This window comes from Macaca mulatta, chromosome 5 (assembly GCF_049350105.2).
Source record: "Macaca mulatta isolate MMU2019108-1 chromosome 5, T2T-MMU8v2.0, whole genome shotgun sequence".
Classification (NCBI taxonomy): Eukaryota; Metazoa; Chordata; class Mammalia; order Primates; family Cercopithecidae; genus Macaca; species Macaca mulatta.
This window is the reverse complement of record NC_133410.1, coordinates 6938649-6953085: the sequence shown is the minus strand read 5'-3', so window position 1 is coordinate 6953085 and position 14437 is coordinate 6938649. Positions and strand designations below refer to the sequence as shown.

Below are 14437 nucleotides of genomic sequence, written 5' to 3'. Positions count from 1 at the left end.
AATTCAGTAAACTCCAGATGCAGAGCAAGCATAGCCCACAGCCCAGGGCTTGTTCCCTGTCACTGCCCCAAGACAGAGGAGACAGAGCTAGGGGTTAAGGCACGTATATATTCAACCTGACACACGTACTGACATCAACGTATGCTCCTGTCTCTCTTATGTTAATGAAATAAAATAAAACACTGCCAGCCCCCAGCCACGCCTCTGCAGCTCAGCTTCTTGGCAGAGTTGGCTTCTCTCTCCGTCTCCGGGCCCATGTCTCCCTCTCGGTCATTGACCCTCTCCTGCCTGGCCACAGCTCCCCAACACTCACCACCAGACAGCTCCTGCCAAGGTCACCAGTGCTCTCCTGGCCACCGAACCCACCAGATGACATTCCGTCCTCCCGCCCTGACGCCATCACTCACTCCCTGACTTCATGACCTCCTGTTCCCTCTCCCCAAGGTCACTTCCCAGTTTCTATATTCTTTATAGACTGTCTTGCTCTGGCTGTCATTGAAGCCTGGAGTTTCCAAGGCTCAGGTCTCTTCTCACTCTGTATCCTCTCCAAGGCAGCCGGGTCCTTCCCAATGGTATCAAGCCCACGGATGCAGCAGATCTTCAACACATGCCTCAGCCCTGACTTCTCTCTGAGTTCCACAATCACAGAACCAGCTGGCTGCTTCACACCTCTGCTTGGATCTCGGAGGGACCACAGCTTCCCCACCTACAAACCTGAACTTAATCTTCAGTTCACCCCCAGCCCTGTCTTGTCCAGCCTTCCTACGGGGGAGTGTCAGAAGGGACACAGGCTCAATACAGTGGGCCGGGTGACAGTGCGGAAACCACACCAAAAAAAGTATGCAGAGGAAGTGTCAGCCCCAGGTCATCCACTCTGGCTTTTTCTGGATGCTCCAGCGAGGGCACTGTCCTGGTTAGATAGCAGCCCCCCAAGACCCATGGCCTTCCCGGAACTTCAGAACGGAACCTTATTTGGAAAGAGGGTAACCGCAGGTGCAATTAGCTAAGATGAGGTCATCCTGGAGCAGGGTGGGCCCTTATGACTGGTGTCCTTATCAGAGGAGAAGACAGACACAGAGGGGAAGGCCGTGTGAGGATGGAGGCAGAGGCTGGAGGGACGCGGCCTCAAGCCAAGGAACTCAAGGTCAGCTAGCAACACCAGCATCAGGAAGAGGCTGGGAAGGATCCTCTTCCACAGCCTTAGGGGGAAGTGTGGGCATGCAGACACCTTGATTTCAATCTCCTGGCCTCCAGAACTGTATGGGAACACATTTCTGTCATGTTAAGCCATGAAGTTTGAGAGTATTTGTTGCAGCAACTGCAAGGAAACAGATGCAAAGGCTCCTCCTGCTCAGCCCGCTCATGTAGCAGGTTACATTTCAGTGGATTACGATCCAAAGTTCTTACTTCTAAATCATATACCTTGATTTCAGACACAGACTGCCACAGCAGAGAATTTAGGTGAAGGGCCCTGTTCTGATAGCAGAGAGAAACCAGCTAAAATCCCACCCACCCCCCAACCCTTACCATATGACCATGGGCAGGTTGGGCCACCTCTCTGACTCAACTTCTGTCTCTGTAAAATGTGGACAATAAGAAGACTTTAGAACCAACTCTGCCTAACTGTTGAGCAGCTTTGGAGCAACCATGGGAAGAACCTGGCACAGTGCCTGGCATATCGCAAGCCCGCCATCAGTGTTCGCTGCCACTCTTAATCTCTTCTAGCCCCTAGGTAACACGAGGCTATTTTATTTTAAAAGAAGACCGCTAAAAACTGAAAAAATAACATAGCGATGAGAGAAGAAAGGAAATGGTACCCCTAGATTCCAGACTGACAGGTTTTCCAGCCAAGTACCACAGTGCTACAGTTCTGATGTGGAATTTCCGTCACTTGCAACCAAAATAATCCTAATCAACATAGAGCTCAGGAAAGAACAACAAACTTGCCAGGGGTATCACTTCTCTCTTATGTGCTAGTTGGGAGCTAGGTACTAATTTATACTTCAGAGCTCTCTGAGGCACCTTCTTTGGAAGACAAAAGGCTGCTTCCATCGGCCAGGATGATCTCTTGGCCCCTGCAATGGGTGCCCCATGCAGTTTCTCCTAAGCAGCCGCTGAATGTGCCCACTGCTCCCCCTGGTGATGGTCCACCAGCATCTACCTGCTTGGGCCAAATCCCAAATCCCGAGTATTGCAGTTTCCAAATGGGTAGGAGCACCGTCCGATGCACAGGAGGAATCTTTAAACATGCTGAAAACACCACTGCCAAGGTAGATGCCAACCCCAAAGCAAAAATCATTATGCAGAAGGAGCTTATTCATTTAATTCGCTCAAGCACGCTTTCATTAACTCAACACACACTGAGCTAAGCACTATCAGTGGGTGCTGAGAAACATTAGTGAGCAAAAGAGATCAGACTCCCTGCCCTGGGAGCTTCCATTCTGCGGGACGGGGGAGTAGGCAATAAACATATTAAATAAGCAGACATGGTAGCGATTCAGAGTGATTTGTGCTATGAGGAGAAAAACAACAATAACAACATCAAAGTGAGGGAAATTGGTAGGGGCAGCTAAGGGTGTTGCAAGCCAATAGTCTGTCCATCATGGGTAAGAGAGGGTTCTCATCTGCCCCTCAGTGTCAGCTTTGCAGTGAAGCCCCCACTAGCTCCCCACAAAAGGCAGCACCATCGCGAGCAAGACATCTCCAGGATCCCAAATTCTCCACCTGGAGGAGCACCAATTCCCCCTTGTCCTAGTAAGTGAGACAGAGGGCTTCTGCCCCAGCCACCACAGGAAAGTTTCCTAGAAAATATTCTCAAACAGCAGAGACGGCATCTAGAAATGGCCGGCCGGCCAATGCAGAACACGTTCCAGAGCCAGCATGAGAGTCCTGAGGCCCCAGAGGTTAAGACACTGGCAAGCTCATGTAGCAAGAGGCAGGCACACTCACAGTTCACTGACTTTACTCCTGGATCACAAGCTGAGCTCTCAGTGATCCTACCTCACTGCCCTTGGGACCCGGATGAAATCCTGAGCTTCCTGGAACTGCTCACCTGACCGTATGGAACATCCCTCAGCTTCCTTCCTGCATCCATCTCCCCTTCTCCCACACACCCAGTCTTAGCATGTGCAGTAGGAAAGGGGTGGAACTAACACCACTGTAAGTTCCCAGGGCAGTCCCTGATTGGCTTATGCCACCCAAATGTCCCAGCCCCAACAGTAATTGCTTCAGGATGGATGCACAACCCAATCAGAACCAATGGCCAGAAGAGGGCAGCGCCAGGATCCTCCTGTTTTTCTTTAGGAGCTGAGAAAGGGACTCTGGGCGGTGTGGTGTAAGAACACAGGACCTGGCATAGTGGTGGCATCCCCCCAACACAGCATGAGAGCCCACAGCCTGGGAATGACACAGCGGGAGGCAGAGCAGAGCCCAAGAACCCAGGATCCTGGATAACATCGTTAGTGCACCTGGAGCTGCTCCTACAGCAAATTCCATGACTTCAGTTGGGAGAGCCAATAGACTCCCGTGGCCTAAGCTGGTTTGATATGGAATTTCTGTCACTTGTGACCAAAAGAATCGCAATCAACAGAGTTCAGGAAAGAATGACAAACTTGATGTTGGCTATCGCTCCTCTCAATGCTAGCATGAGCTAGGTACTATTTTATACTTAAAAGACACTCTCTGAGTCTTGAAATCCTCAAAGTGGACATCATTTACCCCAAGTTACATGCAAACTTGAGGCCCAGTACTAACACTCCAGTTAGCAGCAGAACCATGACTCAAAGGCAGATTGTCCTCTCCAAGCCCTCACTGTCCCCTCTGCCCCGAAGGAACAGAGTCTGGTTGTTTCTCGGCAGTCAAGTATACCAGGAAACATATCTCAGTGAAAACAAGCCCACCGACCCATGACTGATTTTGTGAGCTCCACTTTATTGCAAAGTTTGGGGGACTCAAAGACTGAAGCAGAGGCCACTATCCCAACATCCATTCTCATTCTTGGTACCTGTAGTGAGGTGAATAATGTCCCCCAAACTGTCACGTCTATCCCGAAAATCAGAATGTGACCTTATTTGGAAATAGGGCCTTTGCAGATGAAATGAAGATGCACATTAAGATGAGGTCATACCAGGTTAGAGTGGACCCTAAACCCACTGATTGGCATCCTTAAAAGAAGAGGACACCTGTAATTCTAGCAGTTTGGGAGGTCAAGGCAAGTGAATCACCTGGGGTCAGGAGTCTGAGACCAATCTGGCCAACATGGTGAAACCCCGTTTCTACTAAAAATACAATAATTAGCCAGGTGTGGTGGTGCATGCCTGTAATCCCAGCTACTTGGGAGGCTGAGGCAGGAGAATTGCTTGAACCCAGGAGGTGGAGGTTGCAGTGAGCCGAGGTCACACCACTGCACTCCAGCCTGAGCAACAGAGTGAGATTCCATTTCAAAAAAAAAAAAAAAAAGAAGAAGAAGAAGAGGACAAGATGCAGACATGCAGGCTAGAAGGCCATGTGCCAGCAGAGACTGAAGTGGTGCAACTGCAAGTCAAGAAATGCCAAGGACTGCCGGCCACACCAGAAGCTGCAAGAGGCCGGAAAACACTTTCACCCTAGAGCCTTCCAAGGGAGCATAGCCCAGCTGATACCTTGATTTGGGACTTCTGGACTCCAGAACTGGAGAGAAAATAAATGTCATTGTTGTAAGCCTCCAAGTGTGTGGTAATTAGTTAGTGGGGTGAATAATGTCCCCCAAAATGTTACGTCTACCCCGAAAATCAGAATGTGACCTTATTTGGAAATAGGGCCTTTGCAGATGAAATGAAGATGCCCATTAAGATAAGGTCATACCAAGTTAAGGTGGACCCTAAACCCACTGACTGGCATCCTTAAAAGAAGAGGACACCTGTTAGAGCTGCCCCCAGGAAACTAACAGAACACCACACCAGGGTTTCTCAGAAGCCATAGGCCACACAGTATGGGTTCCAGGATCACCTTAAACTAGAACATCACTGCCCCATGTTGACCATGATCACCTTAAACTTGAGCATCACCGTCCCATGTTGACCATAACCACCTTAAACTAGAGCGTCACTGCCCCACGTTGACCGTGACAGCCTTAGAGTGTCAAAATCCCATGTTGACCATAACCATCTTAAACTAGAGCGTCACTGCCCCACGTTGACCATAACTGCCTTAAACTAGAGCATCACCACCTCAGATTGACCATAACCACCTTAAACTAGAGCGTCACCACCCCATGTTGACCATAACTGCCTTAAACTACAGCATCACCACCCCATGTTGACCATGACCATGACCACCTTAAACTAGAGCATCACCACCCCATGTTGACCATAACCACCTTAAACTAAAGCGTCACTGCCCCATGTTGACCATAACTGCCTTAAACTAGAGCATTGCCACCTCAGATTGACCATAACCACCTTAAACTAGAGCATCACTGCCCCATGTTGACCATGACTGGCTTAAACTAGAGCATTGTCACTCCAGATTGACCATAATCACCTTAAACAAGAGCGTCACTGCCCCATGTTGACCATGATCGCCTTAGAGTGTCAAAACCCCATGTTGACCATAATCATCTTAAACTAGAGCATCACTGCCTCATGTTGACCATGACCGCCTTAAACTAGAGTGTCACTGCCCCATGTTGAGCATAACTGCCTTAAACTAGAGCATCGCCACCTCAGATTGACCATAACCACCTTAAACTAGAGTGTCACTCCCCCACGTTGACCATGATCGCCTTAGAGTGTCAAAACCCCATGTTGACCATAATCACCTTAAACTAGAGCTTCACCATCCCATGTTGACCATGACCGCCTTAAACTAGAGCATCACCACCCCATGTTGACCATGAGTGCCTTAAACTAGAGCATCACCACCCAATGTTGACCATAACCACCTTAAACTAGAGCGTCACTGCCCCATATTGACCATAACCACCTTAAACTAGAGCGTCACTGCCCCATGTTGACCATAACCACCTTAAACTAGAGCGTCACTGCCCCATGTTGACCATAACCACCTTAAACTAGAGCATTGCCACCTCAGATTGACCATAATCACCTTAAACTAGAGCTTCACCACCCCATGTTGACCATAACTGCCTTAAACTAGAGCATTGTCGCTCCAGATTGACCATAATCACCTTAAACAAGAGCGTCACTGCCCCACGTTGACCATGATCGCCTTAGAGTGTCAAAACCCCATGTTGACCATAACCATCTTAAACTAGAGCATCACCACCCCATGTTGACCATGACCACCTTAAACTAGAGCGTCACCACCCCATGTTGACCATGACCGCCTTAAACTAGAGCGTCACTGCCCCATGTTGACCATGACTGCCTTAAACTAGCGCATCACCACCCCATGTTGACCATAACTGCCTTAAACTAGAGCATTGGCGCCCCAGATTGACCATAACCACCTCAAACTAGAGTGTCACTGCCCCATGTTGACCATAACCATCTTTTCTTCTTGACTTTTACTACCAGGCATCCTAATGTGTAGACAAAAGTCTAAAAGCCTTCTTGCATTTCTAATCCAATCCAGCTGACAAAGAAATGAAACTGGCAGCCCATCTCCTGAATATGTTGCCATGGGCAACAGGTTTGCTTAAGGAGTGATATTTATCAGACAGGGTGTGGGTGAATAGGAGAAATGGACATTTGATCTTTTCACTCCTTCTCCTAAGTGGGCCATTTTGGGTGAAAACCATCCACACAATGAGATACCTGAATGGGGGAGATTTTTGTTTGGCATTGAAATGGAAACGGAGCCTTTATGATACTAGATCCCTGCTACATTTTAAATTAAGCTCAAACCGTCTCTTGTGCAAATACACAGGGATTTTTTTCCCCCATTTTACTTCTCTTACATATACATCTTTCCTATAACAGAGGAACATATTTTACAGGTATCCTATTACAGAAACTATAAGCTGCTAGATGCTTTAGCTCACTTGCTTAATTCTAACTCTCGGCAGATATGGGAATACCCCATTTTATAGGTGAAGTGCTAAAGGCTTGGAGACAGTAACCACCTGTCCCAGGGTCACATGGCAAACAAACGGGGAACCCAGAATCACCCAGGGATGCCTCTCTCCAAAGGCTTCTCTTCCCACCATGTGATGACTCCCCCCGAACACACACCCATGAACACACGTGATAGAGAAAAGGGGCTGGAAACTGTTCCTGAGGACTCAGTATTGGTGTGCTTGCACTGTCTATAAATTAGAAATTTTAAACTGACACAGCTCTTCTGCCATTCTTGGCACAGTATGGGGTTAAGGCATGAACTAGTGGTTTGTCACCAACTGTGGGACCCAGGCTATAGCTGAATGAGGACTTTAAAAGGGTGTCTTGTCACCTGCCTCCAGCCCCAAAATCTCTTCCAGCATCTCACCTCCCACAAAGGGCCCCCAGCCCCAGCTTACACCCTCCCCATGCTGGGACACTCACTACCTCCCCAGGAGGCTCTTAGTTTCTAAGAACCTTTGGAATCTCAGAGTTTTTCTGATATTGAGGGTGGGGAATAGATGACTATATCCTCAAATCATCAGGACTTTTTAAAAGGCAAGAAAATGAAAAGAGAGAGCTCCCTTCTCCCCCAGCAATACTCTCAGTGCCTTTCACTGGTGTCCTGCCCCCTCCCTCCCAGCCATCCTCACCTGAAGAGCACATTCCAGGTGTGGTGGAATCCTGGCCAGCCCACAACCTGCAAACAGAGGAGCCCTGTACTGTCAGTGAGAGGGGACCAGTGTGGGTACAGGCACTTCTGTTCTCTGAAGTCATTCACTTTCCCTGGGTCTCCTTCCTGTGCTACAAAATGAGACACTGGGTGAAGAACCATTTCCTGCCAATGGACTTGTGTACCGACGCCCAAGAGGAAACCAGAGCACCACCCCCTGCAGCGGCAGGCTCCCCTCCCCATGGCCACACCCCCTTCCTGCTCCTCTGGGAATGCACGGGGCTTGGCAGAGGTGGGTTTTAAGCCATTGAGAGAACATTATTTGTTCTGCCCAGCTATGAAAGTCTATAGGAGGAAAAGGTAGAATATAAGCAAAATACCCTTTGTCGTTATTCTGTCACCGAAGCTCTCAGTGCACACCATGGTGAGGTCTGCAGGGAAGCATGGCCCCTTCTAAGCGGGTCCTTGACCCCAAGTCATCGGAAGGCAGAGAATAGAAAACCTTTTCAGCATTCATTCAGACCCACTACGTCAGTCATCATCACACGCATAGGAGATAGAATCAGAAACGCATTCCTGGGAGTCATTCCCCCAGCTTCAGGTGCAGGGGCCTCGATTCTACCTGTGACACTTCATCTACTGTGTGGCGGGCACAGGTGTTTGTTTATGATCTCATTTATATCTTTTGCCAGAAATACTTCACACTTTTAAAACTTCTATTAAAAGTAAGAAAACAAAGTCTCCAGTACTTGACAACAGGATTCCATTATATTTTCATTTGGTATTTTACTGGGAATTCAAGTATCAGATGTCATCATGGCTATTTTAGAGATATGGTTAAAATGATCACATCATGGCCCTATTACTTCCAAACCTTTGCCAGTGTTTCTCCCTCTGCATAGGATCACCTAACAAACGCCTATGCATCCTTCAAAACCCAGCTCAGACCTCACTTCCTCTGTGAAATGACTCCTGCATCTATCCACAGAAGTGACCACATCCTCTTCTTTGCTGCTGCCTCTTTGGCTTGCATGGTCCTATTGCTGAACTGACCTGCTCACACTAGAATAATCTGCTCACACTCCTGTTAACTGTAAGCTCTTTGCTGCCTGGAACCGTGTCTTATTTTTCTCTACAACTCAGTAAATAAATACGCAGCTGAGGGGGAACTGTCCTGCCCAGGGCTCTATGTGTTCTTGGGCCATTCTGACCGACAGCAAATTTCATCGCCGTGGATGACTATAAACAGTGTCCAGCTCCCATTAAACTGATTGTTTACTATTAATGTGCAGCAATTGGCAGCAAGTCCAGATCATGTGTCTCTTCCAAGGCTGATAACCAACCCAATGAGATGTCCCAAAAAGAGAGCTTCAGAAACTATCACTCGAATTCTTACGCAAAGCAGTCGCCTCATAAAGGTCAGCAGTCTCTTAAAGTTCAGGGTCCTGAACCAGACACCTCCCGTAGTACAATGAATGATGTCCACCTGTACAGGGACGTGTGGCTGCTATGCCCTGAAAAGTATCTTGTCTCCAGAGAGGAATGATACTTACTTGGGAAGAGGTCACTTTCCTCAAAGAAGGAGCCAGGTTTACAGGTGGTGGGAGTTGGTGGGGGACAAGTCCTGGCTTGGTGCCTCTGCCCGCCACCACACGATGTGTCTGGTCAACCTGTGCCCGGGGCTCCAGAGTCCCACCTGCCCAGGAAGGCTGCATCTTCCCTCTTTTCTGCTGCCCCGGCTGGGCCGGGCAGTCCCCAGATGTCCTGCCCTTCACCTCCCAAGCTGAGATCACATGGGAGGGGGTGTCACCTGTCACCCCTATAGACTGCTAGCTCCCTGCAGAGGGCCAGGCAAGGTTTTGGCCACGGCCCTCCACCACTCCCCTGAGAGGCTGGCCCAGCAGGCATCTATATAGGGAACATGCATCGAACACATGCCACTCTCAGTTCATGAGTTTTAAAAACAACCATTATGGCTTTATAAAAGCATAAAATAAAATCTCAAACAATCTGTGCTAGCCCCGGGTCTAGCTCAGAGCAGGTGCTCACCAAATGGAGCACCCGGAAAATATATAGACTGTCTTCCATAATTTTCTGGCAAAAAAGAAAGAAAACACTCTCCTTTATCTCCCAGATGCCTCAAGCTAGATGCGAAAGGGCCACTGAGAAGGCCAGAAGTGGGCCACTCCTACCCAACCGACAGGAGGAATTGTGCTGAGAAAACAGCCCGGCCCCAGTGAGAGGGCTCGGCAGACAGTCCTGGGAGTAAACAAACCAACCAACCTCCGGCGCCCCTGGGTTCTCAGGAGCTGCAGGCACCCAGCCTAGGCTGGCCCATTGGCCCCTCTTTTCCTAGTTGAGATCCCAGGTCCAAGGCCTTAAGGTGGCCTTGATTCCTCCTACCTTGTCAACTAGTTCCCAACAGTGGCACTCTTTTAAAACTAAAGTTTTAACTCTTATTAGGAAAGGAATGCAGATCCATTATAGAAAATGAAAAATACAACTCTTACTAGGAAAGGAATGCGGATCCATTACAGAAAATGAAAAATACAGCCAGACGCAGTGGCTCACGCCTATAATCCCAGCACTTTGGGAGGCAGAGGTGGGAAGTTTGCTTAAGCTCAGGAGTTCAAGACCAGCCTAGGCAACATGAGGAAACCTTGTGTCTGCAAAAAATACAAAAAAATTAGCTGGGCATAGGTGGTCCTGGCTATTCAGGAGGCTGAAGTGGGAGGATTGCTTGAGCCCAGAAAGTAGAGGCTGCAGTGAGCTGTGACTGCACCACTGCACTCTAGCCTAGGCAACAGAGCAAGACCCTGTCAAAAAAGAAAAAAGATAGAAGAAATATATAAAGGAGGAGGGAGGGGAGGGAGGGAGGAAGGAAGGAAGGAAAGAAGGAAAGTGGAAGGAAGGGGGAGTGGGGGAGGGAGGGAGGGGGTAGGGAGGAAGGGAAAGAAAAGAAAGAGGGAAATGAAAGAAAAGAAAGAAATAGCAAAGGAAGGAAGAAGGGAAGGAAAGAAAGAAGAAAGGAAGGGAGGGAGGGAAATAAAGAAGGAAAGAAAAGAAAAGAAAGAAGGAGAAAAGGAAAAAGGGAAGGAAAGGGAGAAAGGAAGGAAGGGAGGGAGGAAGGGAGGGAGGGAGGGAGGGAGGGAGGGAAGCAAGGAACGGGAGAGAGAGCGAGAGAAAGAAAGGGAGGAAAGAAGAAAGGAAAGAAAGAAGAAAAGAAGGAAGGAAAATTAAAAATACAACAAAGCACAGAGAAGGAAACGGAAAGCCCCCGTGATGTCAGGATCCCTCATTCTACTTCTGCAAGACAGAGTCCTGTTTGCAGCCTTACATCCTGTATTTAATCTTCTGTGTTCACTTTCCCAAGTCCCTATAGCTTGTCATAAATGCCTGAGTCATTGTCCTGACTCAGAAACTCAAGGCAGCAAATGCAGATGCAATAGACCACTGGCAGAACACACACAGCACCATCTGATGTGTATGTAAGATTTTGTGCATGCTTTTGCACATTTCCTTCGGTAGACTCCTGGAAGTGGAATTAGCAAGCTAAAGGGCAGGAGCGTGCTTAAAACTGTTATTTGCACAGAGACGGGGGGCATCTGCTATGCACCACACTGCACAGGCTCTGGGCTTTCACAGTGAACAAGACAGACTCAGTCCCTGTCCTTACAGAACTTGGATCCTAGTAGGGGGAAACACACAAGAAATAATCAAAGAGAGACAGATAAAAATGTCAGATGAGAAGTGCTGTGGCAAGGATGGGAAAAGGTGGCATGTAACTGAGTGACTCAGGGCTGGTCTAGATGATGCTCAGGCAGGCCTCCCTGCACAAGGGACACCGAGGTGGGAGCTACTCAGTGAGAAAGAACCAGATGTGCAAAGATCAGGGGCAGAGCACTCCCGGCCAAGGACCCAGGAGTGCCTGTGGAAAGGCCCTGGGGCTGAGAACAACCTGCCAAAGGCACCTGCTGTCTTCTCTTTTGACACTTGAATTATACCCCACCTTTAAAAAACAATCCTGGCTGATTTGATTGGGAATGATAGCATCCTGCTGTTTTAATTTGCATTTCATGACTGGTGAGGTTAAACTCATTTTTATGTTTAATAGGCATTGCTTTTCTTTTTTGTGAACTGTGTGTTCCCATGGCTTGACTAATTATAAATTATTGTTCCTCTTGTAAACTTGATGAACTTTTTATACACTGAGAATGTTAACCCTGTGCCACATTGTTTAAAGACTGTTTCTCAGGCTAGATCTTCACTCTCCATTTTTCTAAAGGCCTGCATGCCATCTGTCCATCAAATACTCTGTTGAGGAAACTGGGGGTAGAATAGTATTTGTTATTATAACAAATTCATTTTCAGATCCCATTGGACATTGCTTTTAATCCTGTATCATTCAGAATCGAGTTTTTAAAGAGGATCAATGGCCTGAGGCTGAGTATGAAATTCCCGCTCAACTTTTACCTTGTAAAATGGGAGTATGGATTGAGTATCCCTTATCTGAAATGTTTGGGACCAGAAGTGTTACAGATTTGAGGATTTCTGGATTTTAGAATATTTGCACATACATAATGAGATATCTTGGGGATGGGACCCAAGTCTAAACATGAAATCCATTTATGTTTCACATACACTTATACATATAGCTGAAAGGTAATTTTATACAGTATTTTTAATAATTTTGTACATGAAACAAAAGTCTGTGTACACTGAAACATCAGAAAGCAAAAGTCTCACTGTCTCAGCCACCCAAGTGGACAGTCTGGGGTTGTCTGGCATCACCATCATTCCTGACAGTGAATTTATTTATTTATTCAAGACAGACTCTTTCTCTGTCACGCAGGCTGGAGTGCAGGGGCATGAGCATAGCTCACAGCAGCCTCAATCTGCTGGCTTCAAGCAATCCTCCCACCTGGGCCTCCTGAGTAGCTGGGACTACAGGAGTACGCCACCACGTCCGGCTAATTTTTAAATTTTTTGTAGGGGCAAGGCTTCACTGCCCAGGATGGTCTCGAACTCTCAGCCTCAAGCAATCCTCCCACCTCAACCTCCTGAAGTATTGGGATTACAGTCATGAGCCATCTCGCCCAGTTCTGACTCTGAATTTAGACGCTACCAATAAGCAACCATTTCTTACACTTATTCACACATACCATTGATATAGCGGAAAAGACAATGTGCTCGGGGTAACATCTAAGCATGCTTGCCTGGGGGAGTCTGGGTGTGGATGGAAGCTATACCACAGCCGAAGTGGGCTAGGGGGATCTTTTTTCCCCTTGGGTGTGCTGAATACACTGCGTTGTACACCTGCATTTTGAATGCGATCTGTCACAGGAGGTTGGGTGTGCAATTTTCCACTTGTGGCTTCCCGTTGGCACTCACAAAGTTTCAGATTTTGGAGCATTTGGGCCTTAGGATTAGGGATGCTCAACCTATTTCTATCCCACCTTTGCAGAACTCCATAAGGACAGGGGAAGCTGCCCCATTTTGCAACAATAAATGCAATAAGAAGTGTTCATTCTCATCCTCATTTGACAAATGGTGTGAATCAACCATTCCATGGGAAAAGCTAGGCCCATGCTTGCTTAGGCAGCTTGGAGAATTTGATTCCCTTGATCAAAATCACTCAAGATCAGGATGTTAAGTTTTTGTCTGGCTTTGAGTATTTCAAAGGTAGTGAAAGCTCTCTCTATGCAACCGGAAAGAATAATTAAAATGCAATGCCCTTTATGGCTCACTTACATTGTGGAACAGAAAAGCTGTGACTGTGAATTGAATCAGAGATAACGAAAGTGTAATGTGGAGTTTGGAGTTCAAGAACATGGTTCTGATATGCATGAGTCTCATTTAACAAGGTGCTGTGCAAATCCACACCTGCCTGAACACACTTTACGCAACTACCACCCAGGTCAAAAAAGAAACATTCCTTGTCGCGTGTCCGTTGTGTGTCCGTTCCTCAGTGTCCGTTGTGCAGGGAGGCCTGCCTGAGCATCATCTAGACCAGCCCTGAGTCACTCAATTACATGCCACCTTTTCCCATCCTTGCCACAGCACTTCTCATCTGACATTTTTATCTGTCTCTCTTTGATTATTTCTTGTGTGTTTCCCCCTACTAGGATCCAAGTTCTGTAAGGACAGGGACTGAGTCTGTCTTGTTCACTGTGAAAGCCCAGAGCCTGTGCAGTGTGGTGCATAGCAGATGCCCCCCGCCTCTGTGCAACGAGGAATGTTTCTTTTTTGAAACACACCTGTAATCCCAGCACTTTGGGATGCCAAGGCAGGTGGATCACCTAAGGTCAGGAGTTCGAGACCAGCCTGGCCAACATGGTGAAGCCCCGTCTCTACTAAAAATACCAAAAAAAAAAAAAAAAAAAAAAAAAAGCCAGGTGTAGTGGCAGGCACCTGTAATCCCAGCTACTCGTGAGGCTGAGGCAGGAGAATCGCTTGAATCCAGGAGGTGGAGGTTGCAGTGAACCAGTATAACACCATTGCACTGCAGCCTGAGCAACAAGAGCGAAACTTCATCTGAAGGAACAAAGGGAGGAAGGAAAGAAGGAGAGAGAGAGAGAGAGAGAAAGAAAGAAAGAAAGAAAGAAAGAAAGAAAGAAAGAAAGAAAGAAAGAAAGAAAGAAAGAAAGAGAAGGAAGGAAGGAAGGAAGGAAGGAAGGAAGGAAGGAAGGAAGGAAGGAAGGAAGGAAGGGAGGGAGGGAGGGAAAGA

The 14437-nt window shown here is 47.6% G+C and overlaps 1 protein-coding gene across 2 annotated transcripts in view; it reads right to left on the bottom strand.

Annotated features, from left to right (window-relative positions):
• Positions 1 to 14437, bottom strand: part of JAKMIP1 (janus kinase and microtubule interacting protein 1) — a 182636-nt gene that overhangs the window by 67001 nt on the left and 101198 nt on the right.